The following is a 12,708-nucleotide window of genomic DNA, read 5'->3' as shown; positions in this document are numbered from 1 at the left end:
TTCCTCTTCTTCTTTTTCTTTTTATTCTTATTCTGCTTCTTTTTCTTTTGTTTCTTCTTTTTCTTCTTTTTATTCTTCTTCTGCTTCTTTTTCCTCTTCTTTTTATTCTTTTTTCTTTTTATTCTTCTTCTGCTTCTTTTTCTTTTGTTTCTTCTGCTTCATTTTCCTCTTCTTCTTTTTCTTTTTATTCTTCTTCTGCTTCTTTTTCTTTTGTTTCTTCTTTTTCTTCTTTTTATTCTTCTTCTGCTTCTTTTTCCTCTTCTTTTTATTCTTTTTTCTTTTTATTCTTCTTCTGCTTCTTTTTCTTTTGTTTCTTCTGCTTCATTTTCCTCTTCTTCTTTTTCTTTTTATTCTTATTCTGCTTCTTTTTCTTTTGTTTCTTCTTCATTTTCCTCTTTTTTTTCTTCTTTTTCTTCATCTTTTTCTTCTTCTTTTTCTTCTTCCTTTTCTTCTTCTTTCTAGATGCTTTTGTAGTGAGGAGTTCTTTTTACAAGATGAGGGTGCTGGCCCCACACCCAACCTTCCCAGAAGGTACATACAGCGCCTAGTCTTCCCAAATGATCATTCATCTGGTACTGGCCAGGCTCAACGTTGCTTAACTTCGGTGATCTGGCAAGAACCGGTGTATCAACATGATTATGCCGTACAGTAACAATATTTGATGTAATAAAATAAACGAGAATTGCATAGAATTGTTCAGAGCACACTCCTCGTTGTCGATGTCCCCTCATCCTTGTAACATCCGATGCCCTTCCAAGTCACCTGAATGTTAAAAGAAATGCTATTGCAACTGGAACATCTAAAATACATCACTTATTCATTGCACTACTTGGTATTCATAAAATATTCAGTTTCTGATTTGGCCACCCTGCTACGGATATGTTTTCTACTTGTGCCAAGTTCCGTCTGCGGATGCAAGATGTTAGTTCGACAGAAGAGGGAAAACAATTGAAATCAGTTGTTTTCATATTGCATCAAAGGCATGCACGAACATTTTATGATCTTATGGATATAATGGATTGAAGTCCAGTATCTGTTTCCTTCAGTTGAATGAAAAGTTTTGTGTTTCACAAACTTCCATTGGTTAGGCTTACTAGACCAGAGATTTATATTTTGTCTAAAAAAAAAATTGATTGTATGTTTTTTTTTATTATTTAAATGACCTTTTGGTACATTTAATAATTATTTTATTGTTCTTGCATTTGGTCAGGTGCATGCTTTTGTCAAAATGATTTCTCGTTACACGCACAGCTTAGATATTAAACAAGATGTTAGGTTTATACTTTTTATTCAAATGACTTTTCCGTAAATTTGATGATTATTTTGTTTTTTCTTACATTTGTTGCCAAGTGGCAAATTTATCTCTCTGTACACACAACCTAGATATCTAACAAACCGTAAGTATACATTATTTTGATCATCCATCGGTACCTTCAGTTTCAAGGAAACACTGGAAACTCAATTTTCCATCATTATTTTGAAACAGAAAGTACCAATGTATGATTCAAATAATGGACAGTTACAATTATATAAAACTTTATACGCTCTTGTATAAGTAATTGAGCACTCCTATGCCACTCAATTACACCATATATATAGAGTCTCACACCGTCAATATCTACAACAGAGAGATGAAACTTTTAGATCATGAACGCATGTTCAGTCATCATAACAATATCTTTGGACTAGAAAAATAGGAGGCATTACTTTTGGAACGCCCCTTGTATGTTTGCATAGTTATCATTTTTTTTTTTAAATTTCTGTGAATGTCAAACTGAATTCTTGGTGCTTTTCCAAATCTTGTCTGCCATTTTTGTAATAGTTATTTAGGTGCTTGTCCAGAATCTCTCCATATTAAATAAAAAAGAAAAATATATATGATGTATGTGCTCATAACCAAAAGAAAATATCATATTCCAAAAATCACGTAAATTAATCAAGTAGTTTAATAAAATAAAATGTTATGAGTAACCCAAGAGCGGCTACCTTATCTGCCATTTTGCAAACAATCTAATCTTGTCTATCGTTTCTGTAATAGTTATTTGGGTGCTTTTTCAGAATACCCTACATTGAAAGAAAAAACAAAAATAAAGAAAATATATATATAATGAATGTGCTCATAACCGAAAGAAATTAGCATATTCTAAAAATCATGTGAACTTATCAAGTTTTTTTTATAAGAAAATAAAATTTTATGTGTAACACAAGAGCGGCTACCTTATCTGCCATTTTTCAAACAATCTAATCGTGTCTATCGTGTAACAGTTATTTGGGTGCTTTCCAGAAATCCTCTCACATCAAAAAACAAAAACAATGTATGATGTACATACTCGTAAAGAAACGAAAAGATCATATTCCAAAAATCACATTAATTGATCAAGTAGTTTTATTTTTATAAGCTACAAACAGGAATTCATAAGCACACCAACAAAAATCTTGCTAGTTTGAATTATTGAATTATTATCCGCTTTGTTTGTTTAATTGTTTTAAAAATGGCGGACAAAACAGCCACTCTTCTGTTACTCATAAAATTTTATGTTCTTATTCATAATCAGACTAGCTAGCCACCTGGCATTGCCTGGTTGTACAATACGCTTAAACATGATATTTTAATTTATGCAGATTGCATGTGTATTATTATGTCAATGTTCTATTGATTATTATATATTACGAGGAATAATTTTGCTGGTGGACTAATTTGCAAAACAATAAAAAACTTTTAAATAATAATGATAATAATAATAATAATGATAAAAATAATGTTGTCCATCAAATTCCGTCTATGTTTGTTTACAATATCATGTCAGCTGACATTTGAGCTTGATGATGAATGCCCTGGAAAAGTCACTTCTGATTAATGTTTAGTTTTAAAATATGCAAACAAAGAAATGATTTGCAGCAATTTTAATTTATCGTAAATTGAACTCATTTATACAAAAAAGTTAAAATGAAATGGTGAGGCACATCCTGATTTGAACAAGAGGCCATTCCATCTTTAATCTAATGCTCTACCACTGAGCTATATCTCCAGATGACAAAAAATCTGTTTTTCTCAAGAAGAAATGATTTGCTGAGATTTTCGTATTTCCTTTGGCTGGTGTAACGTAAAATATTCCCCTATAAAAATTTTTTTTTGTTTTGTTTTTATAAATTAGATTTGTGTGAAATTTGCAAAAGATAGACTCAGCAGTTTTGAAACCTATGTGAAAAGAATGTAACGTGCATCCAGGAGATAAGCGCCCACGTGTTTGCGTGTTGTGTGGGTACGTGGGAGAGACAGATGAGGGGAAAAGACTTACCTCGAGACCAGCTCAGCGTTACCGACCAAAAATAGAAAAGAAAGACCAAGATGGCGGCCGCCGTTTTTTGTAAAGTATGATGTCTCGCAAAGTCACACGAATTCTCGGAATATGCAAATTTAGCCGGCCTAGAAGGACAATAAAAGCGGGTGATGAAAAAGACGTGGAGAGAGCGACGATTGAGTTGGCCGGGGAATCATGTGGCTGTTGCTTCTCGTGCCATGTGAGGATATTTTACCGTTGTTGGGTCCGGTCTGAGTAACCGTTCGCGTCCGTCTAGGCACCTTGCCAGTTGGATTCCGTGCAGAACCGGTGTATAATGGTTATTGAATTGCTGCAACATTTATAACATCTTTTCCTGAACTTACCGTGTTAAAGAGAGAGTCGGGCGCCATCTTGAATTTTTCCTTATACATCTACAGAGGGCGCAGTAATTCTTTTTTTTTTAAAGGACTTTCCTTACACATTTTTGTTACAAGGAATTCACTCCCTACACACACAAAGTGACTTTTGTATAAGTTTGTTTATATATAAGGCACTTTGTGCGTGTGCGTTCATTTCCTATGGACTCCAAAATGGGTGGATCGATTTTTGTGAAATTTCACACAAATTTTAAATGGTACCTCATCTTTTACTGTAAACTGAACTCATTAATAAGAAAAAATTAAAATAGGATGATGAAGTACACTCGGCCTTAAACAGGGGATCATTCAATCCGTAGTCGAATGCTCTACCACTAAACTATATCTCTAGAAAACAATAAATCTTTTTTTTTTTTTAAAAGAAATGATTTGCTGAGATTTTATTATTTCCCTTAGCCGGTGTAACGTAAAATATTCCCCTGTAAAAATTATTTTTTATCTATAAGAGAAGAAAGACTATTTTTTAAGATTGGATTTTTTTCGATTTTCGATACTTATTGGATGAATTTCTGTACGAAACATATCTAAGAACACTGCCAGACACATAAATTAACTTTGTGTGAAATTTGCAGAAGACGGGCTCAGCCGTTTCGGAACCTATGAGGAAGGAACACACACACACACACACACACACAGTGATTTTTATATAAGAGTGTAGATCAGTTTATATGACTTTTGGAATATGATAATTTCGTTATGTCGTAAGCACATGCATCATACATATTTTCCTTAAGTTTTTATTTTTATTTTTAAATAGGGTGACTTCTGGACAAGAACCAAATTCTTCTACAGATCATTTAAATAAACTATTTATTGCCTTTTGTCCACAAATAAACAAATCGACTCAAACCAATATTTCTGTTAATATTTACTTCCTTTACAAATAATATATGACACAGGCCAAAAGGTTGGAAGAATAAAGCCAGTGTCTCTAAAGAAGACTCTAAAAACTACTTGAACTACTCTGTCGCCATTCCCTGGTTAGAGTACTTCAGTCAGATATCAATACGCTAACTACACTCGAAAACGGGGATGCAAGTCATGGAAGGGTTGAGCTCCTAGGACTATCCAAGACAAATACCTCAGTCTGACAGATAAAAATCCACAAAAAATGGCCCAATTTCTGCTGCATTGGTTGTCAGAAATAAACCTTTGACTAATAATATTTAATGGAAATTGCTCCAGACAAGACATGATGCCACTTGTTTTAATGAGCAAAAAAAAATAGTACTTCAAGGTCAAAGACTTGCCAATGATAAGTTGTTAAATGGAATTGATGCTGACCCAGAAAACAGCAATTTTTTTCCTTTTTGTCAGAAACATCGCTTGTGGAATCTGAGGACTAAAGAACAAAATAAAGGGAAGTGAGAAAGTACACCGAAAATCCACTTTCTACTCTCCTTAAATTTAATAAAGGATTCCTTTGAGATTCTGCAATGGCAGAATTCAATAGGATACACCTGAAACGTTGCAAGAATATTTATTTATTTAGCCATTCAAACTTTCACAGATAGCTCCAAACCACAATTTATGCTAATATTGGAGCAAAATCAGATGCAAATTCGATAGGTGGCGATGTTTACAATCCTACACTCCAAAGAAATGAATCAAAGAAATGAAACAATGAGAGAAAATAAAATGTGTGTTTGAAGGCTTGTCAATGCAGGAATTATTCAGTCATTGCAAACAGATAAATAAATGAATAAATAATGATAAATAATTCAGTAATTTTCAATAAATATTCATTTATTTACCTTATTATAGTGGTATATTCTTGACTATAGATGGTATATTCCTCAAAAAATTTTTGTGAGCAACTCCCATTCTCAAGAGGTAGAAAATGTCGCTTTCAGCTTAATTTAAGTTGGCCGTTATGTTTTAATTTTGTTTGGAAACGCTTTTAAAATTTTAAAATTACGTTAATTATTAAGGGGAGGTAATTCTGCTTTTTTATATTTTCTAATCTAAGGTAAGTAATTCTGTAGTTCTGTCCACGTTTTCTAACCCAAGGGAAATAATTCTGTAACTCAGTCCAAGGGAAGTAATTAATCTGTTTGTATCTTATAAGGTAAGTGTTTTTAAAATTACATTAATCGTTTAGGGAAGGAATTCGATGCTTCTTTTTTAAACTATGGGAACAAACTGTAACCCGTCCGAGGAAAGTAATTAATCTGCTTCAGTCTTTATTAGGAAGATGTTGGATATTTCTGTTTTATTATTAATTTTTGGTTTTTAATTTGAATCTGAGATTTCCTTGGTCCCTTTCAGTTGCTAATATTTTAATTATATTTTTATTGGGGTTGGGTGTGTGTGAGATATGTGTTTGTGAAAAGAGGAGATCTTGGTGGTGATGTATGCAACAGTCTTATTGTACTTCCATTGTATGACTCATTGCAAATGGTACATTGAATTTGAAACACTGAATATGTGCGTTCGAATAGTCCTATGTTTTTTATGGGGCAGTTAGACAATGAACATGGTTTGTTTCTTGTGTAGTTTCTTGTTTTAGATATTGTCTTAATGTTGGACTGTTGGGTTAGAGTGGAAACGATATTGTATGTCACCAAGAAGGTTGTTTCTGTTGAGGTGGTTGACTCCTTTATTTAATATGGATTCCAGCAGCTTACTCATGACACACAGGAGACTTATTGGTCTGTACTGAGAGCGAGATGACTTTTCACCAGAATTCTTAAATACAGGGCATACTGATGAGGTTTTCCAAGGTGTTGGAAAGCACTTCTCCTTAAGGCAACGCTTAAACAGTTTTGTAAGTATGGGGGCAAGTTCTGGTTGGAGCTTTTTCAGCACTATAACTGGAATGCCATCAGGGCCAGTTGCTTTACTGGAATCAAGGTTCTTGATTAGCTTGGCAACCTCACGCACAGATATTTGGTTTTAGATATTGCCTTAATGTTGGACTGGTGTGCATGAGTTGTATGTCTAATGTATGTTACGAATAGCCTTGCATATGGCTGTTGTTTTCCCATAATTAAAATGTGGTATTTTGGGAAAGCATGTGTTAGATAGTATGTGTGGTTGTTTTCTCTTAGATGTCTTAATGTGCTGGAGGATTTTTGTGGAGTATCCATTTTGTTTGAGGACTTGTTGAAATTTTCTAACGGAGGTGATCATGTCTGTTTCATTTGTGCTATGAATGCAGTTTGTTTCATTTATAGCATAGCTTATTTTTGCTTGTGTAGTAAATGCCGACTTGTAGTTTATGAAAATGTCCTGGCAGGTGAGTTTCCTTTAGAAATTGGTTTTATTTGAACTTTTTCAATGATTCAGTGATAGGTGGGTTAGGATGTGTTTTGGTGTTCGATGGTAAATCTAATATGTGGGTGTGCATTTTGGAAGTTAATAAATATTTTATTAGCTTCTTCAGGAGATGATGTCAGGATGAGACTATCATCTACATATCTTGTGAACAAGATGTCGGATTGGTAATTATGTCGTGTGTCTTGTTTTAGTCTATTCATGTATATTATAGCTGGAAGTCCAGATGGGCTGGATCCTATGAGAAAGTCTGATATCTTTTTCTTTTTTTGCATTATTTTTTTACTTATCAAGTTATCAAGGCCCAGAGGCCACTCAGGGATAAGGGTTATCGCGTGTACAGTAATCAATGAGATAGTATTGTAGTAATCATTAGTATTGGAGATTTGATAGAGTGTCTTACTTAAGAGGGTGATTTGTCAAGAATTTGTTTATGTTGGATTTGAAGACATCCAAGTTGTAGTCAGGTGGGAAACAGGCGAACGGAAGAGAGTTCCACAATCGTGCACTTCTGAGAAATAAGCTCTGCTCATGGAATCTACGTTTGGATTTAGGCACAGATAAAGAGTGGGGAAAATTATTGACAGTAGTTTCAGCCAGACGGGTGTTTCTCGTGAAAGATTGGCGAGGGGGGATGAGAGATTGTAGCTCAGACGAGCACTTTCCATGGAAATAATGATAAAACAAAGACAGGCTCGCAACGTCTTTTCTGTGGGAAAGAGGCTGCAGGCTGTATGTGTTTTTTGTTTATATTGAAAGTGTGTGTTGTCTACTATTTTTTGAACTGAAAAAGAAAACTAATTCATGTCGATTTAGCAAATTTGTAAAGAAATGATAATTTGTTGGTACAAGTCATGAAGAATATGACCTATCATGTTTCATTTTGCATATTTTTCTGATTTAAGATGTCGTGTTATCCTTCATCATGATAATAATATAGATCACACCGCATAAAATAAATATCTAAACAAATATGTGTGGTAAATCATACACCACCCACCATACTCTTTGAAACACAAACCAACAGATTACAATCTCTTTAGAAGTTGCAAAATTATTTGAATGGATTCAAGAGAAGTAAAGAATGAGTTAGTTTGTTTGTTTGTTTTTTTTTTAACCCCAATCAAGGCATATCGACATTTGCATATAAGGGGCTACTATTTGGAATCATGTCTACTATTTAGAAGTTGGTGTATGTCAGTGGTGGTGAAGTCCAAGGGTGTAGATTATTATAGGAGATGTATTCTGTGATTAGGTCTACAGCTGCGTGTGCGGGTACTGACGTGTATAGAGAGGCAACATCTTAGCTGAAGGCATATCTGTTGTGCATTGAAGGTGCTGGGTTTGTGATGATTGTAGTTTATGTATGACTTCTTCCAAGCTGTTAATGTAACCTGGATAGGTGGAAAGCAGGGGTTTGAGTATCTGTGATAGTAGCCAGGATATTTTGTATAGTGGTCCTTCTTTGCTTGAAACTATGGGTTTCATTTGTGAAGATGGGCTGTTTTTGTGTGTTTTTATTAGGTGGTAAAATCTAGGGAGTTTGTTGTTTCTTGTAATGATATTTCGCATGTATTTCTTGGGTATGTTTTTTTTTTTTTGTTTGTTTTTTCATATTGTAGTCCAGGCTGTATTGATACAATCTTTGATATCTGTGGGAGAGATGTTTGTGGTAGAAGAATAAAGTGTTTCATTGCTAAAATGTTCCAGTGCTAGGGATTCGTATGTATCTTGGTTGATAATACAGAATTTTTTTTCCTTTGTCAGAGGATAGGAATATCAGGTTTGTATCTTTTTAGTTTTGAAAGATGAGTAGTTGCGTCTTAGTGAGGTTGGGTTATCTAAGGAGGGAAATTTTTTCCGACCTCAGATATGTGCTTGACTTTAGTTCAAACATGCATGGGGGGGGGTATTGTAAATTTGAGCTCGTATGCATGTTTGAAGGAAAGTCAAACACATATTTTGAAGATTGCTTGTTAGCAGCCCTAATAAAATAATTGCTGAACACAAAAAAAGAATATATAATAAAATCTTTTTTTTATAACAAAACAATGAAAGGATTTATTTGGACAGCAGGGAATTGAAAGTTGGACTGTGTCCAGGTAGGTTAAGGACAGGGGATTAAAAATTTGATGGGCCTGTCAGTGAGGAAGGCATTCTTTTGCGTGGTCCCAGGTTGGCCAGAAATTATCTTCTGTGAAAATTGTCAATACTGGAATGTCGAGTGGACAGGGATGAGAGACTGAGAGAGGTGCCTGGATTTGATACTGGGTAGCTTCTTTCTGCTGCCCAACTGTGGTTCCCAAAAGTGTCTAAAAAAATGTTCCTTAAGGGACAGATGAATCAATGTGCCATGTCAACTGATTGGTCAATATCATTCAGCGGTGAGGGGGGGGTCATTGATTCACAAGACAAAATAAATCTGTTAATGAAGTTGAATAAACTCGTCTCATTTTTTCCTATTGTTATATTGCTTGTTCTATTATTTTGTGTAACTAATTTTAAAGCAAGTAAATTTAATTCCACCCATCTATTAGTGTGCCGGACAACGCCAGATAATCCTGCATGATTATTATTACTGATATTGTTAAATGCCTATTAGAGGAAAATATCCAGAGAAATGTTTTAATAAAAAGGAATGGTACAAAACAAAATATGTCAGTTAGGAATTTTAGCTGACAATTAAGTTTTAGATAAACAAAATGCAATTTGCATCAGGTGATTTTGATTATTTGGTTACATGGGGGGGGTTACGTAATGAGCTAGAGAAAACGACGTAGGTTTTAGTTGAGAGATGACGCAGTCGAGACAGGGGCTTGCTAGTGGCAGGATCAAAAGCGCATCCATGTCCGGGAGCCAGGGGACGTGAGATTAGCAAGCTGTAGCTGTTGTAAACTCCACAGTGTGAAATAAACGTTTATGCATGAGAGATAGTTCGTGTTTTCTTGTTTCTCAAAAACGAACGGAATAAACCTGAAAGAGGGAGTGGAGGAAACATTGAAAAAATGAAGAAGGTATGTGTTTCCGTTTGTTGATGTAAGAGATGGTTATTCATCACTCGTAAAAGAGTTGTCCTTGTTACGTCACGTGTTGCTAAATGTCTGAAGACAACCATACACAAAAAGAAACACCTGCATCCACAACAATCATTTCTAGACGATCATATTTATAAATATGCATACACGTATATATACATACACAAAAACATTATTTAGACGTTATATTGTGGCATTGTTGAATGTGTATATGATTTATATAATATAACACTAACAATTCTTTTGTCGCTATTCTCGAAATAAACAAAGATGAATTTCAAAATCTAAGTTTTATTTACAACTAACCTTAGTGCTCGGGCTGCTCGGCATTGCCGGGATATTTGGGGGGGGGGTGTTGAACAAAAAAAAAAAATAAATAAAAAAAAATAAAAAATAATAATAATAGTAGTAGTAGTAGTAGTAGTAGTAGGCAGGCAGACTCGACCCCGTACCACGAAGGAGGAAAAGAATGTGAAAAAAATATATATATACATATATATTAACGTGACATCTTTGACTTTACATGTAAATTTGCACAAAACTTTTTTTTTTTAATTAGATTATTTTATTTATTGATCTTTTATCTTCGATTTGTGATATACATCTTAGGTGAGAAAATTAATTATTTACTTTTTAATAAACATTTCAAAATGGGGCGGGGGTGAATTAAAAAATTAAAAAAAACACGTTTGTATGGAATATTATATTCGGTGTATTAGAAAGAGCATTAAATTTTACACCAAACCTGAAAATATCTTAAAAATTGAACCAATAGAAAAATTTTGATAGATTTTTAAATTGAAAAAATTGAAAAAAAAATTTAACTCGCAAAATTTAATTGATTTCAAAAAAATAGCTGCATGAGCGTGCGCAGGCACTTTGTAAATACTTTTTTTTTAATAAAAAATAATATCTTTATTATGTTTTAAAAAATTTTATTAGTTTATTTTGGAAGTATATTCTATAAAGAAATTAAGCAAACCCACTTTAAAAAAAGAAATTACGGGTTTGTTCATATTTTATTTGCAGTTTTGTGTTAAGGATGTCAAAAATTCCCTCCAAATTCTGATAGACCTATGTTTTTGTAAACCACTCGTGAAAACTTTCTAGTATTTTTACGATCTGTCCCAGCGTAGTATATACACGCCCAACCACTCTATGTTAAGAACGGTTTTCGAGGTTGGGGGGTATTCTCAAAGCCGTTCTTAACATGGGGAGGTTGGGCTGGGGCACGTCGTAAAAATTTACCAATTTTGTTTTAGATAAATTAAAATGCATTAAAAACTACGAGACAAAAAAAAAATCCCCTAAAAAAATGTTATAATGTATTTTTCTTTTCATTTGTTTAAATTTGTTTTAGACAACTTTTTCTTCTAATTTTAAATCGTCCATCAATGAAAACAAGCAAAAAAAAATTTTTTTTAATTCTGTTCTGAAAAAAAAAAAAAAAAAAAAAAAAAATTGTTAAAAATTCTATATACAGTAGTCATCTTTTTTGTTTGTTTGGCCGCCCACGCAGTTTAATGGTTGGTCGTCATTGGTTAATTTTCAAGGTGTCAGGTGATTTGCTTGGTGCGCTTTTTGTATCATGCTTTTATTTTTCATTTTCAGTTCAGACAAGAACTCGGCGACGGATGAACTCAAAACCCAGTGACTCCTACACTGGAGGAAACCATGACAATTCCTTTCTGTTGTATCACCAAAGTTGGTGAACAAGGAACCACATCTCTACAAGCAGAGACTATTTTATCCTGCTGAATCTATCCAAATCAAGGATGACATTCAAGAACTGTTCTGCATGTTTATTTACCAAATATTGGATCTTATCTCAATTCCTCTAGAGTCCCAAGTGGCTCACATTATGCCTAATTATAGGCGCCAATATTCCGACCGAGTCCACCATGAACATTCATGGATCCTTTCGAGGAACAACAAACTAACATTTCAACAATAGGAATTCATACTACTGGCTCCATGCGTATGGAGGCAAGACAGTTCACCGTTTTGCAAATGGACAATACCAGAACCAAAAAAACTTTCATTGTTGTTGCATTTGAATAAATTTTGAGTTTTAAAGGTATGGCTTTTGTATTTGTGGATTCTTTTGCATCTGCAGGGAGTAAATTGGGATGTGAGAAATAATTTCTTACAAAATGCCTTTCCAACATTATCCCCGCCCCATTTGGAGTGCTTTTCTTTTCTTCTGGTTTTATTTCTTTTTCATATAATTTTTAATTTTCCACAGAAAATTCATATGCCATGTAAGAAGACAGTTTGCTACGCGAAGGCACATTTAACAGCCGTCGTTTATGCTATTGCGCGTAGCAGAAGCGGAAGCTGTAAAATGGCGGAAAATAGTCCCTGGGTTCAGGGGTTAATACCATGCAAACAGTAAATTTGCGACGGTTTTGATTATCAGATTCATTGTCAGTGACCTCGAATACCCCTAAAAAATCAAATATGAGTGGACGGTGTTCTGTTGTAGCAGAGCACTATATTTACCATTTTTTCTTTTTTAATTTTATTTCAATAAATCATGTCAAAATACAAATACTGAATAACAAAAAAAAAAAAAAAAAAAAAAGCAAAGATACTATTTTTGTCTCTTCACCGGTTTCAGAAGCGCCACTCAGAAAATTAGAGAAGATGCTAGCGGACTATAAATCATTTATTCCT

The 12,708-nt window shown here is 33.9% G+C and overlaps 1 long non-coding RNA gene across 1 annotated transcript; it reads left to right on the top strand.

The window, feature by feature from the left end:
• Positions 1-6,180: 6,180 nt before the first annotated feature.
• On the top strand, positions 6,181-12,110 carry LOC145269695 (uncharacterized). The gene is made up of 2 exons (XR_013865175.1): positions 6,181-10,011; positions 11,649-12,110. It is a non-coding gene; the product is annotated as an uncharacterized LOC145269695 (long non-coding RNA).
• The last annotated feature ends 598 nt before the right edge of the window (positions 12,111-12,708 follow it).

The sequence above is a fragment of the Euprymna scolopes genome, chromosome 45 (assembly GCF_053919585.1).
Source record: "Euprymna scolopes isolate OS-2025 chromosome 45, ASM5391958v1, whole genome shotgun sequence".
Taxonomy (NCBI): Eukaryota; Metazoa; Mollusca; class Cephalopoda; order Sepiida; family Sepiolidae; genus Euprymna; species Euprymna scolopes.
The sequence above is the reverse complement of the archived record's forward strand: the minus strand, read 5'-3'. Positions and strand labels throughout refer to the sequence as shown.